The following is a 20,602-nucleotide window of genomic DNA, read 5'->3' on the forward strand; positions in this document are numbered from 1 at the left end:
ATGCTGACATAAAGACAGTCATCTAATATTTCAACTGGAAGGATTGCAGAAATGGCATAGGCCAATCCAGATATTTTACAGATGGCAAAACTGAGGCCCAGAGTGAATACATGGTTTGCCCATGTTCAGAATGTGAAAAGTCAGTCAGGGCTTAGAATCCTTATCTCTGAAAGGTTTATGTTGTGATAAAGATAAAACTCTTTAAACTTGTTTTAAAGGATCTAATATAAAAACAATTCAGAATAACCAGACTATTGAAAGGAAGCAGGCTGTATTCAAAATAATGTCTTCAGTATAACTTGAGGCCATAGATCTTTTAGAATTCATGATGGTGATGGTAGTGATGATGATGATGATGATGGATGAAGATGATGGCACTAGGATGCAAGATGACTTTTAATGTGGGTAATGGGACTGAATGTGAGAATATGTGAACATACTGTCAGTCTTGTGAAACAGTAGGAAAATAGTACTATGTTTTATTAAAATTATGATGCATTGTAAAAATAGCAATATGTGTAAAAAAGCCTCCTGGTCATGGGGTCATCCTTTACTTTCCTTGGACAAGAAACTTGGCTTGTATTAAAAGTAACCAATCTCCCTCTTGACCCATGGGAGAACGGAGCTTATTTAAGATCTGCCAAAGTCATATTGCTTAAACTATATTAGTTCTTAGCCTTCAGGGAAGGGTGTTTCCACACAGAGTAATATGTATTCCAAGTGTGGTACTAAATATTTTGGAGTCTTTGAATTGATTTTGTGAGGAATGCAGGTCTCAAAGAAGATTCACACAGACTTTTTAGGTTAAAGAGAGTCTTGAGAATCAAGACAGGCCTGGGATCTCGAGAAAACAATGTGACTTTGAAGAAAAGAGTTATGCTAGCTTCTACTTCTAGTGAACACCAAACGGTGGAAGACTCCGCTGCAGGAGGAGCAGAAGGCCCTGGGGGCCCCGGAGTTGGAGGCCAAGGTGGCTTCCGCGGTGGCTTCGGCAGCGGGGCCAAGGTCGAGGTTGGGGCCGTGGTTGAGGGCTTGGCCACGGCTGTGGGGCCTAGGGAGGAAAGGCCAAAGACAAGGAGTGGGTTCCTGTCACTAAGCTGGGCCGGCTAGTCAAGGACATGAAGATCAAGTCTTTGGAAGAGATCTATCTTTTCTCCCTTCCTGTCAAGGAGTCTGAGATCATAGATTTCTTCCTGGGATCTTCCTTGAAAGATGAGGTTCTGAAGATAATGCCTGTTCAGAAACAAACTAGAGCTGGACAATGTACCAGCTTCAGGGCTTTTGTGGCCATCGGTGACTACAATGGCCATGTTGGCCTGGGTGTCAAGTGTTCCAAGGAAGTGGCCACAGCTATTCGAGGTGCTATCATTCTGGCCAAGCTGTCCATCGTTCCTGTGAGACATGGCTACTGGGGGAACAAGATTGGCAAGCCTCACACAGTGCCCTGCAAGGTAAGGAATAGGAGTGTAATAAAGAGGTTTGTAGCCTGTTGCCATGTGACAGGGAAAGGTGGCTCATCACTGAATTGCTGTTGTGGTCTTCGGGTCACTGGGCGATGTGGATGGGTTTTGGTGTGCCTGATCCCCGCCCCTAGAGGTACTGGAATCTCAGCTCCTGTGCCTAAGAAGCTCCTGATGATGGCTGGAACTGATGACTGCTACACCTCTGCAAGAGGCTGTACTGCTAATTTGGGCAACTTTGCTAAAGCTACCTTTGATGCCATCTACAAAACATACAGCTAAATAATCCCAGACCTGTGGAAGGAGACTGTGTTCACTAAGTCTCCCTATCAGGAATTCACCGACCATCTTTGAAGACTCACACTTGAGTGTCTGTCCAGAGGACTCAGGCAGCTGCTGTGGCAGCCACATAGATGTTTTTTATAAACAAATAAATTGAACTATGCCTGCTTAAAAAAAAAAAGAGTTACGATAATGGATCGCTTCCAATAATAACGGGAAAAGAATTGTCTAAGATTTCACAAGAGAAAACTGAGCCAATTGTAATGAAACTACTTTGTCTATTGTTATAAAACTCTTCAGTGAAATCCTCAAATCTTATGGCTCTCGTTGCCAGTAAAGGGGTCAGAAAATGTCTATTACAATGAATACATAATTCCTGAGTTACTTTTTATCTGCTACCGACACATGCACATCAAAGCACTTAATAAAAATTTGAAGAATGATTCCTAAGCAGGAATGTTTTAGGCCTAGAAAAGCCCACCTGCTTGGAGCTGTTGAGTAGAGGGTTACCCTCACAATATCCTTGGGCTATATTCCTAATTAGTACTCTGGCTATATAATCCCCAGTTGAGTTCCACTTATTTCCAACTTGAGTTTTGGATGAAAACATCTACTTCATTAGAGTAACCTTAATGCATGCAATCACTTCTGTCTGATGAATTAGTAATAAAAAAAGATCTGAGATTTAATGTTATATCAGGCAGTGGACATGGTATTTACAATAGTACAGAAAGCCTCTTGACCTTTATGGGTGTTTTTTTTTTTCAATTTCCACATAAATTCCCCACAGAAAATATTATTAATGACTTTATATTTGCAAAAAATGATACTCAAATATAAGACATTAAAATGCAAAATGTTTGATTCCATGTTAACACTCAGAAATTGGAGAACTGTTGATTTTCTGAACTTTCATTAACTCCTGCAGGTCAATGAGACACCATTTACTACACTGAAAAATTACCACATACATACATGTATATATTAAATAACAGGACAAAAAACAAAAATGCATTTTCAAATATAATCACTTTTGTTAGAAAATTTCAGAAGACAGAAACTATTTTTTCTCAAAGTGTTTTCTACATATATTTTGATTATTTTAATTGACTCATGCTGTCATTTTATTTCTATTGATATGTTTAAAATCTTGGTTAACATTTATTTCTTATTATTTACTAGTAGTCTTTTCTAAGTAATTTTCTCTAAATGAAAACTCCCCTGTTATGATTTAGTATGCATTTGCTATGCTTTATTTGTATTATTGTTCAAAAATAAAGTTTCCACTTGCAGACATTAGAACTTTAGTTTCAGTCTCATTAAAACACTTTATCTGTAAAGCTTCCTTTTCAAAAGCAACTTTGCCATGTTCTCATCCTGTGACTTTATGCCATCAATGGATCTATTCAATATCTTATGAACCTATTGTACTCTGGGACATTTTCTTTAGTTTGTCACTTCTGAAGTAACCAGGGCATTATTGGTATATTTTTACAGCAAGCTTTTCGCAAATTTTTTCCTATTCATCCTTCAAGTCTTTATCTGTTATGTATTCTAACATATTTTCATTTTTCTTTTCTTTATTCGTACAGGTTTCCTTCACCATGGGTTCCTATGTTCTTTTTTCCCTTCTCTGTCTCTCTGTCTCCATGTCTCTCTCTCTGTCTCCATGTCTCTCTCTCTCTCTCTCTCTCTCTCTCTCTCTCTCTCTCTCTCTCTCTGTCTCTCTGTCTCTCTCTCTCTCTGTCTGTCTCTCTCTCCACTATAATACATGGAACATAATAATAATGACAGTGAGTGAAGCTGAGAAATACTTTGATGGCATTGTGATTTCACTTGCCCTATGAAGTAAGGTCAGTCTTAAGATTTCTTACCTTTTTGTTTAATATTCCAGCTTATAGTCCTACCCCCTATTGTTTTTACCCCTTAGTAATACCCAAATTTCTCTAACAAATCTTCCTGCTCTCTTTCCTTTCTTCCTTTACTCCTTCCTTTCCACTTTTCTCCCTCATTCTTCCTTCCTCTCCCTCCCTTCTCTCCTTTCATTTTCTTTCCTTTTCTTTTCTTTTTTTCTTCTTAATGGGATGCTTTATTTAACAATAGCAAGACTGAACAATTCCATGTATGTTTTTATCATTGTATATCATATTTCTTCATTGTCTTTTTCTTCTCATCCTCCTCTGATTCTAGAATGAGACAGGCTGTGAGGGCTTATTGAGCTCAGAGTCTTCAAACTAAATATAAACAGAAAAAATCAAGTAATCTTTACTATCCTGTTTGGGATAAAGAAAACAAAACAGAAAACAACAATCAACCAACCAATCTCAATAAACCTTCCAAAAGCAGAAGTATACTGAGGTATATACGTTTGTGTGTATGTGTGTGTTTACAGGTTTGTCAGGTTTATCTGTCATACAAATATATTACACATAGACTCTAGACTCTCATATAGTACAGTGGAAATCAGAAAATTGATTCTAGCTGCTCTGCCTTTTCCCTGTGGTAGCTGCTGTTCAATATCTACTTACAAGTGTTAAATTTCAACTTGGGTGGGATGCCAGGTGAATTTATTGCATCTCCAAACTGAAATGAACATTTATTATAAAGATACAGGTCAAAGTATTGACATTTCAAAAACGTTAAAAAGATGTGAATTCTTTCCAATTAGTCTTCCAAATATGAAGAGTCTTGTGATTAACTATTGAGAACGAATTTCTTTTTATTTTCTTTTCCTGTCCAGACCTGCGATTTCTTCACTGTGGGGAACTCCTGGTGTGGAAACTACACCCTTCTGAATTGGTGTATTGTGAATATAATTTCCTTAAATTTGCTTAAGTTCTAAGTAAAAAGGGATATTTAAATCAGAGATCCTGATAACTCTATGTAGCTTGGAATACTGCTCAGTTTCACTTTTTAACATCATATACACTACATATGATAGTTGTGTGAATTTCATTAATTTTTCATTTGATCTCCTATTTGAGGACCCAATAGAATGCTAAAGGAATGAGCCTTGAACCCAAAATCTACAACAATACTGCTGATAGATATTTCTTTAGTCAATGTTGAGTTTCAGAATTGATTTTTAGTTGTGGGGAAGCAAAAGAAGAAATGAAAATGAATCTTTATATGTTGTTTTCATGGGAAATTATCAAATTATGGTGAGTACTTTATATAAACATATAGAAGAATATCATCTAGAAAGCACATGGAATTAATAGGATACTATTTCCTAGTTCCACATAAATTATGTCTGTAAGAATAATATCAGTCTCGTCTTTGGAAATAGTCTGATCAAAACTTTCAGTTCAGCAATCAGGATGATGGTCTGCTTTTATGGTCCCTAACATTAAAGAATTCACAGTCTAGGAGAACTGACAATATATAAACAACTATGTACAAAAAAGATATGTACAAGATAATTTGGAGATAATCTCAGAAGGAAGGCACTAAGATTAAGGAGAACTGATAAAATCCTCTTCTCTCAGATTTAGAAAGGTTCTCAGAAGCCATTCTAGTCTAATTCATACCTGAAGAAATTTCTCGCTCTGCAATATATGCTAAAGTGTTCATTCAGCCTTTGTTTGAAGATTTTCAATAAGAAAAATCATACTACATCCTGAGACATCCTATTCTATTTCATACAGCTAATTGTTGGGAAGATTTTCCTTTTCTCAGCTCCACCTATATGGTTTGTCACCCCTATGTAATCAGGTTACTCTGTGGGCATACATCTCTGGGTAGTATATAAAAATAAATGTGTTTATGTTGAAGATTATCATAGACAAGACATTCACTAGACGGAATGCTAGATGATATTACAATATTGATGAATTAATGCTAGACATTTAGACTAGGGGTGAAATAATATTAAATAAATGAACGTTTTCATAAACCATTGTTACTGTCAATAATCACTACTTTAATGTTCATATTTTTCAAATCAATTGAGCATTTATTCTCTCACTTGATTTTCACAGCAAGCATGGGAAGGAGAACCTTTTGAGGTAAGATTTATCCATAGTGACACATTCCCCAAATGATTAAAATTATTCCCTTAATAGGTTTTACGTTTTAGAAAAAATACAATATAAATAAAAAATGAAAAGAAAAAATAAGAAAATATGTTTAATATTTACTTAAATTTTATAATATGAATGACTTATAAACCTATATGTTTATTGTACTGATACAGACTTATTGGAAAGAAGATCTGATCAAATTTATCTATGGCTAAGTTTACATGCTGTGCAGTAAAAAGATCATTGAATTTAAAGTCAGAGGACTGGAGCAGAAATCCAGGCTCTGTTACTTCCTTACCAGTGTAACTTTAGGCAAATCATTTAACATTTCTGCACCTCAGTTTTATTATCTATAAAAGGGAATGGATAACTTTTAAGGTCTCTTCTAACTCTAAATCTTTTGATGAAGTAATGGGTAATAAATTAGTCACATAACCTCTTGTCTGGGAGTTATCAGAGATCTAGTCTCAATTCTGTTCTTAGCTAGCTGTGTGACCTTGGGAAAACTGATACAATTTTCTGAACCTCAGTTTCTTCATAAAATGTTGGGACTACTAGAGATTACTTCTAAAGTATCTTTGGCTAGAAGGGGCTAAATACAAGAGAGAAGAGTTATTAGACGTAACTTGTGAAACTCCCTTGGAACATCATGGGATACCCAGGGATATTTCTGGCACTTATAACTGTAAAATAAAGATCATAGGATATTTAATCTCTTCTTCACAAGGATCCTCTGAGCATCAAAGCAGTGAAGTGATTTTTATGTGTATTAAAATGAGTTTATTATTGTTTATGTAGAAAAATCCACATAAGTAAACACTGGATATGGAAGTGGGTCAGTTATATAGCAAGAATGAGAGAAACAGATGGTTAGCAGAAGTATAGCACTGGCATCCATGAAATAGTAAAAGAACCAAGGAAGTCCTAGAAGACATTAGATAGATCTTCAATAGAAGATTCGTAGAAAGGCTTGGATAAGACTCACAGGATAAGAAGGAATGAGTGGGTTGGCATCTTTTATACAGGCGGCTGTTAACAATAGGTAACAACTGGATTTCAAAATGGAAAGGACATTAGAGGTCACCTAGTCAAACTGTACCATTTTATAAATGAGGAAATTGCATTTGTAAAGTGCTTTTCTCCAGATCACGTAGGCTTTATGTAGAAAATAAGAGTTGAACTGGGCCTTGGAAACTAGTGATACTCTGAGAGATAAAGGGAGACATCAGGGCCAGCCAAAATAGTTGTGGAAGCAGGAGATGGATGTGGGTAAGGACAAGTAAGGGCAATTTGGCTGGAACGGAATGTATGTGGAGGGGAGTAATTTGTAATAAGGCTGGAAAGGTAGGTTGTGAAGGACTTCAAATGCTAAACAAAAGAGGGTATGTTTGATCCTAGAGGTAATGAGGAAACGTTAGAGTTTACAAGTAGGGGAGCTACAGGGTCAGATTTGTACTTTAGAAATAGTGATTTGGCAACTATATGAAGAACAGATAGGTCAATATATATGATCTTTTCAATACCATCTGTTAATATTTCATTCAATAATGGTAAAACAATATTCATAAGGAATATTGGTTTATATTTTCTTTTGCTTTCTTTCATTAATTTGTTATCAATACTGTTCATATCACAAATAATTTACAGGATTCATTATTTAACATACACACATGCATACATATGTATATGTATGTTTCTATATATTTTGTATACATAAACATATGTATATGCATATATGTATATGAATTTTCAGTGAGTTTGAAGGTTATACAGTGGTAGAAAAAAACATCGAGGTCATTAATTAGTCTGTAGCTAAACAAGTTGTGGTACATGAATGTCATGGGTTATTACTGTGCTGTAAGAACCAAAGAATATAATCAATATAGAAAAGCATGAAAAGAATTATATGAACTGATGCAAAGTGAAATAAACAACCAGGAAATCAATATAAATGGTTAAAATAAATGATATAAATATATTAACAACATAATAAACATATAACCAATACAAAGAAAAACAACAAGAAAACAACTGAAATGGAATTCTATGAAATTATAATGATCAAGCTTGGCCTCACAGAGGAGAAATGAGGCTTCATCTCTCTTCCTTCTTTGCAGAAGGGCTTCATTGTGAATGTGAGGCATTAAATGTAAATGCATATGTGGTTGATATGTTGGTTAGTTAGCTTTTCCCTCACTCTTTTTCATTATTTGTTAATAGTAATTGCTCTCTGGAAGCAGAAGGGGAAAGGGAATGTAAATGATACACATACAGAAGATATTCATTAAAAAAAAGAAGAAACATTTGAATGTATGTTTTCTGGACTTAGCCTTTTCTATAATGAAAGGCTAAGCTGTATGCAATGAAAGCGGAAGCTATATGTTTCAAGTCTTTTTTTTTTTTTTTGATGCAATTGGGATTAAGTGACTTGCCCAGGGTTACATAGCTAGCAAGTGTCTGAGAGCATTTGAATGCAGGTCCTCCTGACTCCAGGGCCAGTGCTCTATCCACTTGTTTCAAGTCTTTGCAGGAATGAAGGTAGGCTACTATTTTTTTTTTTAAGTTAGGCTACTATTACCAATATCCATCCCATTCCTAGTATTTAGCCCTAGTCAAATGTGTAGGGATCTCAACCTTTAGACCAAAAGGCAACAGGAGAAAGTCCACAAGCAAGGAAGGTGCTAAAACTTTTTTTCCTTTCTCTCTCTGTCTTATTACAAAATCATTTCTTTTCAATTCATGGAACAACACAAGCATTTTCACAACACAGTATAATAAAAAAGAAAGATGATTGCACATCAAACTGTGAATCTACCATGTACAACTTGCTGTTCCTTCCAAAGATACAACAGTTATCATGTGAATTTCTGTTTTCCCTTTTTTTCTGCTTCCCCTCTCCCCCAGATGGCTACCATTAGATACAAATAGGTAAATACATGTAAAATTATTCTATACATACTTTTATTTATTAGTTCTTTCTCTGGATGCAAATAGTATCTTTCTTCATACGTCCTTTATTTTTAATTTTTGTATTTATAATAGTTGAAATTACTTAGTTTCTCAAAGCCATTCTTAAAAAAAATGTTGCTACTGTATACAATGTTCTCTTCGTTATGCTCAATTTTGCTCTTCATTATTTCATGCAAGTCTTTCCATGCTTTTCTAAGATCACTTACCTCATCATTTCTTAAAGCACAGTAGTATTCCATTACAACCATTCACCACAACTTGTTCAACCATTTCTCAATTGATGGGGATCCCTGCAGTTGCTAGGCTTTTGTCTGTTAGTGTACAGGAAATGCAGTGTTTTGATACCATAAATTGTTTTACACAGAAATCTTTCTTCATAGTTTCGTGGAATCATTTTGGGAAAGGAAAAGTTGTGTAGTAATATAAGAACACTTTTTCTCAAATATTAAAAAGTATTTCATAATCCAAAATGTCTTAGTATTTACAAATGTGACTTAAGATTTTGTGAAATAAGAATTTATTTTCAAATTCTGATGCATGTGTTCTCTTTCCCTACAATTTTAGGTGAGGGTCAAACAGCTGATATGCATTTGAGTAAATTTAACTAATGTATGCTTTGTTGTTATGGTGACTGTCAATAGCTGTAATGAGAAAAGTGATTCAATCTTTTCCACTAATTCATAAATAACGTTATAATATGTTGTTTGATTTTTTGTATATATATTTCAAAGAAATTATACAATTTAATGCATTTTCTACCAATTTAAATCAGATGCAAGATATCTTGCCTTATCCATGTTTACATCTAAGTATTTTCCAAATTAAAAAGAAAAATATGATTACATGAAAATAAAACAAAATAATCTGTTTGAATTTGAAAAAAATGTCAGCAACTAATTGTCAAGGAATGACCAATGAGATTTTGATGTTGGCAATAACTCAACCTATACTACAACCTGCTATCTTTTGCTTTTCAATAACTAATCATACAAACACATCCTTAGAAAAATCACCAAGGTAGAATATCATAGCTATTTTGTTTTAAACTAGTATTAACTTTTTACTAAGGAAATATAAGATAGTTTGACTTTGACCTTCAGAATTTAGAAAACATTTCTTTACACATAGACCCTACCCAGTACAAGCTATTATTTATTGTGTGAGGCACATTTCAATTGTTAAAATAATGGATTAGTCTGATATATAATTCCATTGATTACTCCAATTTTAAGGTTCTGCACATTCAGACACATGGGATTTTAAGTATTACGTGTCATAAGTGTAGAGGGAAATATTTCTTTTTTTTCCCCAGTATTTCTATAGCATGTTTTCATAAGCTGTCCTGTGTTATTGTCACTTACTATCCTTTAGGGAGTACAGCTTTCTGTCCACCCCCATTCCTTCCTGATCTGTAGCTGTCTCAATTTGAATTATACCATCCAAATGCCTTACAATGATTCAACAGATCTTCAAAGAAAATTGGGGTGATTTGTCAAGCTCCTAGGTTAGCAAGGAGTGCTCATTCCTACTTTCTGAGGAGAAAAGATTATTAGGTTTTGAAATCACCATATATAAACCTAGTGTCCCAGGCTGAACTCTGATTAAAAATAGGAGGGTCATGGTTTGTTCCTTCTCAAGGGCAAACTTCTTTTATGCAAATAGTTATCAAGAATGATTTTAACACAGAGGAAAAACCCCAGGATGGCAATATGGAACACAAAGAAAAGCATGTATCCTTCCAAGACAAAGTAATCCTATATCTTCTATTTTCCATTGGTGTAGGGGGTCTTCTCTAGGTAAGGTTCAGTGGCTCTTTAGAAACTATACTCTGCAAATCTGTAAAAGGAAAAGGTTGGGGGGCGGTAGTTAGGGAAGGGAGAGTGAGAAAAGTGGCATTTGCGCTAAGAGCTACACCTACTGTATGACCATCAGTGACAGAGGATATGTGCAGGTCTCTGGGGAGAGAGTTGCTCATTGGAAGGTAGTTTTATTGGCTATGAGTTCTTTTCTGAATGCTGTTTTGTTTTCTTCTACCTGTCAAAAACTTTCTTTAAGATGCTTGAACTGTGTGGTTACGAATGGAGCTGGTAACAGCACACCAGGTGGTTTTAAACAGAGATTTCCCAGATTTCCTGGGTAGGTAGGGGCTGTGAGCCAGAGTTAAGAAATCCCTCTCCCCCAAAAAAATGTACCTAGGACTTTTCTGTCATTTAAAAAAAATCTCTGGCAGAAATGTTACATAAGTTGGAAGCTAATGCTTTGTAGTACTATAAACCTCAGCTTAAACATCCTGCACCATATGGGGAATTGGAACCAATTAGTCAATAAGAGAATAATAATTCTCTTGGCAAATTACAGCAAACACAGCAGTCTGGTGGAAATAGTCTTAACCCTGAAGCTAGGAAGAGTTCTGTTCAAATCCTACTTCCGAAACTTACTGGATATATGACTATGTAGAACTCATTTAACCTCTCCACATCTTAGTTTCCACATTTGTAACAGAGATCATAATACGTTTTAAAATTTTTTTTATTAATTTATTTTGACTTATCAACAATCACTTACATATGCTTTTGAGTTGAAAATTTTTCTCCCCCTTCCTCCCCCCCACCCTCCCCAAGATGGTGCACAATCTGATATAGGCTTTACATTTACATTCCTATTAAACATATTTTCACATTAGTGAAGTTGTAAGTAAAAATAAAACCAATAGGAGGACCCATCAAAAAGATGAAACAAAACTCAACAGAAGGTAAAAATAAGTGATAGTGATCGGACTTCCATAGTTCTTTCTTTGGATGTGGACAGCATTTTCCATCCCGAGGCCTCTGGAGATGCCTTAGATCCTTGTAATGCTGAGAAGGGTTCAGTTTAACAATATAAGTCATCACGTAACATGGCTGTTATTGTATACAAAGTCCTCTTGGTTATTCTCACTTCACTCAGCTTCAGACCATATAAGTCTTTCCAGGTTTTTCTGAAGTTAGCCTGTTCATCATTTCTTATAGCACAATAGTATTCCATTACATTCATATACTACAACTTGATCAGCCAGTCTCCAATTGATGGGCATCCTCTCAATTTCCAATTCTTTGCCACCACAAAAAGAGCTGCTATGAATATTTTTGTACATGTGGGTCCTTTTCCCATTTGTTGATCTCTTTGGGATATAGCCCTAGAAGTGCTATTGCTGGATCAAAGGGTATGCACATTTTTGTAGCCCTTTGGGCATAGTTCCAAATTGTTCTCCAAAATGGTTGGATCATTTCACAACTCCACCAACAATGTATTAGTGTTCCAATTTTCCCACATCTTCTCCAACATTTATCATTTTCCTGTTTTGTCATGTTGGCCAATCTGATAGGTGTGATGTGGTACCTCAGAGTTGTTTTGATTTGCATTTCTCTAATCAATAACATTTAGAGCATTTTTTCATATGACTATAGATGGCTTTAATTTCTTCATCTGAGAACTGTCTGTTCATATCCTTTGACCATTTATCAATTGGGGAATGGCTTGTGTTTTATAAATTTGTCTTAATTCTCTATATATTTTAGAAATGAGGCCTTTATCAGAGAGACTGGTTGTAAAAATTCTTTCCCAATTTTCTACCTTCCTTCTAATCTTAGTTGCATTGGCTTTGTTTGTGCAAAAACTTTTCAATTTAATGCAATTAAATGCTTTTCATAATGTTCTCTATCTCCTGTTTGGTCATGAATTCTTCTGTTCTCCATAGATCTGATAGGTAAACTATTCCTTGTTCTCCCAGTTTACTTATGGTATCAGCCTTTATATCTAAGTCATGAACCCATTTTGACTTTATTTTGGTATATGGTGTGAGATTTGGGTCTATGCCTAGTTTCTGCCATACTCTTTTCCAGTTTTCCCAGCAGTTTTTTTCAAAGAGTGGGTTCTTATCCCAGAAGCTGGGGTCTTTGGGTTTATCAAATAATAGATTACTATAGTCATTGACTACTGTGTCTTGCATATTTAACCTATTCCACTGATCCACCTCCCTATTTCTTAGCCAGTACCAAGCAGTTTTGATGATTGCTGCTTTATAATACAATTTAAGATCTGGAATTGCTAGGCAACCTTCCCCTGCATTTCTTTTCATTAGTTCCTTTGATATTCTGGACCTTTTGTTTTTCCAAATGAATCTTGTTATTTTTTCTAACTCTATAAAATAATTTTTTGGTAGTTTGATTGGTATGGCACTGAATAAGTAAATTAGCTTAGGTAGGATTGTCATTTTTATTATATTAGCTTGGCCTACCCATGAGCAACTGATGTTTTTCCAATTATTTAGATCTGATTTTATTTGTGTGAAAAGTGTTTTGTAATTGTGTTCATAGAGTTCCTGGGTTTGTTTGGGAGGTAGACTCCTAAATATTTTATAATGTCTACAGTAAGTTTAAATGGGATTTCTCTTTCTATCTCTTGCTGTTGGGCTTTGTTGGTAATATATAGAAATGCTGATGATTTATGTGGGTTTATTTTATAGCCTGCAACTTTGCTAAAGTTGTTTATTATTTCAAGTAGTTTTTTACTTGATTCTCTAGGATTCTCTAAGTATATCATCATGTCATCTGCAAAGAGTGATAGCTTTGTTTCTTCTTTGCCTATTCTAATGCCTTCAATTTCTTTTTCTTCTCTTATTGCTAAAGCTAAGTTTCCAGTACAATCAGTGGTGATAATGGACATCCTTGTTTCACCCCGATCTTGGAAATGCTTCTAGCCTGTCCCCATTACATATAATGCTTGCTGAAGGTTTTAGATAATGCTATTATTATTTTAAGGAAGACTCCATTTATACCTATGCTTTCTAGTGTTTTTAATAGGAATGGGTGTTGTATTTTATCAAAAGCTTTTTCTGCATCTATTGAGATGATCATGTGGTTTCTGTTGGTTTTGGTGTTGATATGCTCAATGATGCTGATAGTTTTTCTAATATTGAACCAACCCTGCATTCCTGGTATAAATCCTACCTGGTCATAGTGTATTATTCTTGTGATAAGTTGCTGCAATCTATTGCTAGTATTTTGTTTAAAATTTTTGCATCTATATTCATTAGAGAAATTGGTCTATAATTTTCTTTCTCTATTTTGACTCTTCCTGGTTTAGGTATCAACACATATTTGTATCATAAAAAGAATTTGGTAAGACTCCTTCTTCACCTATTTTCCCAAATAGTCTATATAGTGGAATTAATTGTTCTTTAAATGTTTGATAGAATTCATGTAAATCCATCTGGCCCTGGAGATTTTTTCCTAGGGAGTTCATCAATGGCTTGTTCAATTTCTTTTTCTGAGATGGGGTTGTATTTTACTTCCTCTTCGGTTAATCTGGGCAATTTATGATTTTTGTAAAAATGTATCGATTTCACTAAGATTGTCAAATTTGTTGGCATATAGTTGGGCAAAATAATTCCTAATTATTGTTTTAATTTCCTCTTCCTTGGTGGTAGCTTCACCCTTTTCATTCTTGATACTAGTAATTTGGTTTTCTTCTTTCTTTTTTAATTAAATTAACCAAAGGTTTATCTATTTTATTGGTTTTTTCATAAAACCAGCTCTTAGTTTTATTTATTAGTTCAATAGTTTTCTTAATTTCAATTTTATTAATTTTTCCTTTGGTTTTCAATATTTCTAATTTGTGTTTAGTTGAGGATTTTTAATTGTTCTTTTTCTAGTTTTTTTAGTTGTATGCCCAATTCATTAATCTCCTCTTTTTCTATTTTATTTATGTAAGCATTTAGAGATAATAAAACTTCCCCTAAGAACTGCTTTGCTGCATCCCATAAGTTTTGGTATGTTGTCTCATTATTGTCATTCTCTTGAATGAAATTATTGATTGTTTCTGATTTGTTGTTTGACCCAATTTTTTAGGATTAGATTATTTAGTTTCCAATTATTTTTTAGTCTATCTTTCCATGGCCCTTTATTACATATAATTTTATTTGCATCATGATCTGAAAAGGATGCATTTAATATTTCTGCCTTTCTGCATTGGATTGTGAGGTTTTTATGCCCTAGTACATGGTCAATTTTTGTGTATGTGCCATGTACTGTGAGAAAAAAGTATATTCCTTTCTATCCCCATTCAGTTTTCTCCAGAGGTCTATCATACCTAACTTTTCTAATGTTCTATTCACCTCCTTAACTTCTTTCTTGTTATTTTGTGGTTAGTTTATCTAGTGCCAGAGAGGGGAGGTTCAGGTCCCCCACTAGTATAGTTTTTGCTGTCTATTTCTTCCTGTAACTCCCTGAACTTCTTCTCTAAGAATTTGGATTCTAACAATTTGTGCACATATGTTTAGTAATGATATTACTTCATTGTCTATGGTGCCTTTTAGCAGGATGTATTCCTTCCTTATCTCTTTTGATTAGATCTATTTTTGCTTTTGCTTTGTCTGAGATCAGGATTGCTACCCCTGCTTTTTTTACTTCAGCTGACATAATATATTCTGCTCCAGCCTTTTACCTTTACCCTGTATGTGTCACTCTTTTTCAAATGTGTTTCCTGTAAACAACATATTGTAGGATTATGGTTTTTAATCCATTCTGCAATCCATTTCCGTTTTATGGGAGAGTTCATCCCATTCACATTCACAGTTATGATTACTATCTGTGTCTTTTTCTCCATCCTTTTCCCCCATTTATGCTTTTCTTTCTCCTTTTTCCTTTCCCCCTTCACTAGTGTTTTGCTTTTGACCACCCCCTTCAGTCCCTCCCTTTTATTATCCCTTTCCCTTTCTTCCCTTTACTACTTCTCTTCCCTCCCTTCTTTCCCCCCCCTTCTTCCTCCCTTTTCTTTCCCCTTTTCCCTCCTACTGCCTATAGGGCAAGTTAGATTTCTATACCTAACTGATTATATTATTCCCTTCTTGAGCCAAATCTGATGAGAGTAAGGTTGAAACAAAGCTCACCCCCCCTTCCTTCTTTCCCTCTGCTGCAATAGGATTTTGTGTCTTTTCCTGTAATGTAATTTACCCTTGTCTGCCTCCTCCTTTCTCAGTACATTTTCTAAGATCAGAGTGATCCATTTATTTGGATCCATTTAACCCACTTGATTAGATTTTTTTTTTGTCATTACTTCAAAGTCAACTAATATCCACCCTCTTTATGTATACTCCTTTAACATGGTGTAATAACAATACAGTTTTCAAGGGTTGCAAGTGTCATATTCCCTTGCAGGGGTTTAAACAGCCCCCCCCCTTATTAACAACATAGTGTATCTTTCTGTCCCATTTATTTTTTTAGTTGTTCTTGAGTCCTATACTTGAAGATCAAATATTTTGTTGAGCTCTGCTCTTTTTATCAGGAAAATTTGGAAGTCTCCTATTTCACTGAATATCCATTTCCTCCCTTGAAAAATGATGCTCATTTTTGCTGGGTAATTGATACTTGGCTGCTTTCCAAGCTCCTTTGCCTGATGGAATATCATATTCCATGCCCTGTGGTCTTTTAATGTAGACATTGCAAGGTCCTGTGTAATCCTGACTGTGGTTCCATGATATTTAAATTGTTTCTTTCTGGCTGCTTGCAGCACCTTCTCTTTCATCTGGTAATTTTGGAATTTTGCTATTTTATTCCTTGGCGTTGTCAATTTGGGATCTCTTTCAGGTGGTGACCAGTGGATTCTTTCTGATTATTTTCCCTTCTGGTTCTAGGACTTCAGGGCAGTTTTCATTTATGATTTCCTGAAAGATACTGTCCAGGCTCTTTTTTTCATCATGATATTCAGGTAGTCCAATAATTTTTAAATTCTCTCTCCTGAATCGATTTTCCAGGTCGGTTGTTTTACCAGTGAGGTATTTTATGTTTTCATCTATTTTTTTCATTTTTTGTTTCTGTTGACTGATTCTTGCTCTCATAGAGACATAGTTTCCATTTGTCCAGTTCTAGTTTTAACAATTGTTTTCTTCTGTTAGTTTTTGTACTTCCTTCTTCAATTGGACAATTGTGTTTTTTTAGGGACTTGTTTTCTTCAGTGTATTTTTTTTCCAATTGGCCAATTGTATTTTTGAAGGACTCTTCTACCTCTCTCATTTGACTATTAAAATCCTTCTTGAGCTCTTCTAAGAAGGCTTTTTGGGCTTCAGACCAGTTCATATTCCCTTTTGTTGTTGCAGATGTGGGTTTGTTGACAATGTTGTCCTCTTCAGAATTTCTGTCTTGATCTTCACTCTTCTCATAATATGAATCTATGGTACGTTTCTTTTTACTCATGGTGTTTCTTTATTCCCTGGCCTTTAAAGAGATTGAGCTCTCCTGCTGGGGAACAGAGGGTACTGACCCAAGCTTCTTGTGTTGGGAGCCTAGGTCTTGGTCACTGGCTTTGTGCTGGGGCCTCTTATGCTGGCAATTGGAGGCTGTAGGTTTCTGGCAGCTTACCTCGTGTTGGGCTGGAATCAGCAAGGCTGGAACTTTCAGGCAATTCTAGGTTGCCTGCTTTTCCTTTCCTTTAGCTTTCTTCAGCTCCTTTTAGATGGGTGCTGCAGGGTGTTTATCTGCCTGGGGCCCCTGCAGTGTTGTCTCCCTTTCTGCTAATGCACTGGGAGATTCCTTTGCCGTACAGTGCTGAGGCACCTGGTGGTTTTCTGAGCTGGTTTCCACCGTTCCCCCCCCACTGAGGCACTTGGAGGTCCATGTGTTGGTGTTTGTTGGTTCTGCCACCTGGGCTTCAGGATTTCTTCACAACTGGAGTCTTCAGGGCTCAGAGACAGCTCACCTGGTATTGGGCTGGAACCAGCAAGGCTGGGGCTTTAGGAAACCTTTAGGTTGCTTTCTTCACCTCCTTTCAGATGAATGCCTCAAGGTAGTTATCTGCCTGGGGCTCCTTGTAGTTCTGCCTCCCTTATTTTTGCTGATGCAGTGGGAGACCCATTTGCAGGGCAGCTGCACTGCTGCTCCTTGTCTTTCTTCTAGTTCAGCTGTTCGGGGTTTTTTTTCTGGCTTTTCAGAGGTTGATAGGGGAGAGTGAGAGCAACTACCTTTTCACTCCTCCATCTTGGCTCCCGGAAGTGGAAGTCCAGAGATCAAAATACTTGTAGTACCCAGTTGCCTTGCAAGATTGTTGTGGGGTTCAGATGAAATAAGGCAGAACTGTTACGTAAATATGAACTATTATTAGTTTTGAATAACCTGGAAAGAATCAAACATGCAAATTTGATAGCCAACTTCCAGTTAAGGCAGGGTTGTGAAAGCTGTCCCACACGTACTCTAGTAAAGATCTATAAAGCACAAGGACCAACCTCTTTCATAAGTCTAGAAAGTGTACATATATGTGCATATTCACACTGCTCCTTCGTCTCTGCCATTCAAACAAAATAGCCAAATATTTATGAACACTGGGAGCCAGACTGTGCCAAGGAAATTAGCCTGTGTTCAGGAAGAGAGGTTGGAAGCCTGCCAGAACCTTGACCAGTAATGTTCCCAGTGGTTTAAAAGACAGAAGTAGGTTCCAGGTGGGCTAGAAGTCTGTAGCATTATGATCAAAGACAATGGGAGTGGGATAGGGAGGAGGGAAGGAAGGGATTGCTGAAGACCACAATGCACTGATCTTGGACAAATTAAGGTGGATGGAAATCTGCCTGTACCCTGAGAATTTATAAACTAGGCAAAGTGGAAGCCATCAGCAGGAGCTAATGAAATAAACCTTAGAACCAAACAGGAACCAACTAAGGGAAAAGAAGGGACTACACAAAGGCTTGAGGTAGTAGTAAATATATATATATATATATATATATATATCACATATATATGTCAAAAAACATGAAGAAAAGATATATGCTGAGAGACATTTAAGGGGTGAACTCAGAAGAACACAACTCAACAGTGAATAAAGGCAGAAACTTGTGGGGTTAGGGGGAATGGTTTAGGCATAAGAATTAGAAAACTACCTGGAATAAATGAATCAAGTGCTTTACTTTTAAATGAAAGAAGATCTCTGGAGGAAAACAAAAAGAAAGTGAATAAATAAATTAAAACAATGTCTAGTCAAAAATTCTGGAAAGATGCTGGAATAAGGCAGGAAATTACCTGGCTCTCTCAAATTCCCACACAAACAATTTAAAATAATGCCTCAAAGTGAACTTTAGTGCAGCAAAAATAATTAAAATTTGGGGTAAAATGGTTGTCCAGCCTAAGACAACTTGAGAGGACATTATGAAAGATCTGACCTCCTAGTGTGGTGGTTTAACCTGATGGAAGTACAGATATCTCCAGGGAGATAATATCCAGCGGCAGCTATGTTGGTGACAGATTCAGCTTCAGGAACTTTTGCCCCATGGACAGTGTGGGGTGAGGCAGCTGAGCAGGGGAAGATTTTAGGGGTCCTCTACTGGCACTAGATATGAGGCCCAGAACTAAAGAGGGTTCCAGGGTATGGTTCTCTGTGATGACTGAGTATGTGCTATCACAGAAGGATGGGGACCCTGCTGGCTATGATCACTCATAGGAGAGCACAGTCCCTGGTTTTAGATCCAAAGAAGAGTAAGCTGAAGTTTGCAGCTGCCAAAGAGCCCAGAGGGAGTAACAGCTTTTGCAGCTGCAGTGCTTGCTGGGAGCCCTGGTCATAGCTCAGGTATGGAGAGGAGTACCTTAGGTTAGGCCCCCAATAGAGCTCTGAAAACAATAGCATGAAAAATCTGAAGTTTGCAACATTATCCCCCACACCTCAAGAATAGAGCCTGCCTCTAATATAAAGTTAACAGACAATAATTAAGCTGCTAAAAATGAGTAAGCAAAAGAGAAAGAACTCAACCATAGATAGCTACTATGGTGATAGAGAAGATCAGGATTCAAACTTAGAAGAAGACAGTGAAGTCAAAACAGCTACTTCTAGAGCTTCAAAGAAAAATGTAAAATGGTCACAAACTCCCAAATAGTTCTTGAAAGTACTTAAAAAGGAATTTAAAAATCAAATGAGAGAGGTTGAGGACAAATTAGAAAAAAAAAAGTCAGGCAAGAAAATCAAGAAAATTATGTAAAGAAAGTCAGCCAACTAGGGGGAAATAAAAAAAATATGGAAGAAAATAACTCCTTAAAATTTAAAATTGGGCAAGGAAAAACTAATGACTACATAAGATACCAAAAAATAATCAAACAAAATCAAAAGAAGGGAAAAAATGCAAGAACAACTGATCTGGGAAAGAGATCAAGGAGAGACAATATAAAAATTGTTGAACTACTTGAAATTTATGATTTTTTTTTCAATCAACAACATTTATTGAATCCCTCCTATGTGTAGGGAACTAGATACTATAGGGAGAAGTGGAAGAAACAGAAGACAGAGTCCTGCCCTCAAGAACTTCATAATATAATGGGAGGGGGAGATGGAATATACATACATGAAAATTCAAGAGCATGCAGACAACATAAATATGAAAAAATGGAAAAAAATACAAGACAGTTTAGATAAAACGTACGACAAAATAGCAGTTGTGAAAATGGTAAAGTTTCGGAAACCAATCAGACAGTTGAACCAACCACCTGGGAAGGCTGACCAGGGATTAAAAAAGGCTTACTCTATCTCCGAAATCCTAGACATTGGAATGAGGAAGGGCAGGATTTGGGCACAACTAACAGAAGTGGTGATGAGACTTTAGTGAGGCACTAGCCAGGTTGTTAAATGATAGCAAGTGATACATATTCAGCAGGAGGCAGAGACACAGCTCAGTGCATTAGGCACATCATGAAACACACACAGCTGGGGTCACAAGACAACTACTGGCTCAGTTAAATGAGAGTAAGTTGGAATTTGGGGAGCAACGAAAGACCTCAGAACTTGGCATCAAGGCAGGGACTGACAAAGAGTGATGGGAAATCATGTCTCCTTCCACTCAGCAGAGAGATGGTGGACTCT

The 20,602-nt window shown here is 36.2% G+C and overlaps 1 pseudogene; it reads left to right on the top strand.

Annotated features, from left to right (window-relative positions):
- Nucleotides 1-876: 876 nt before the first annotated feature.
- LOC110196493 (small ribosomal subunit protein uS5 pseudogene) lies at nucleotides 877-1,873 on the top strand (annotated as a pseudogene).
- The last annotated feature ends 18,729 nt before the right edge of the window (nucleotides 1,874-20,602 follow it).

The sequence above is a fragment of the Phascolarctos cinereus genome, unplaced genomic scaffold (assembly GCF_003287225.1).
Source record: "Phascolarctos cinereus isolate Bilbo 61053 unplaced genomic scaffold, phaCin_HiC Scaffold_4;HRSCAF=312, whole genome shotgun sequence".
NCBI lineage: Eukaryota > Metazoa > Chordata > Mammalia > Diprotodontia > Phascolarctidae > Phascolarctos > Phascolarctos cinereus.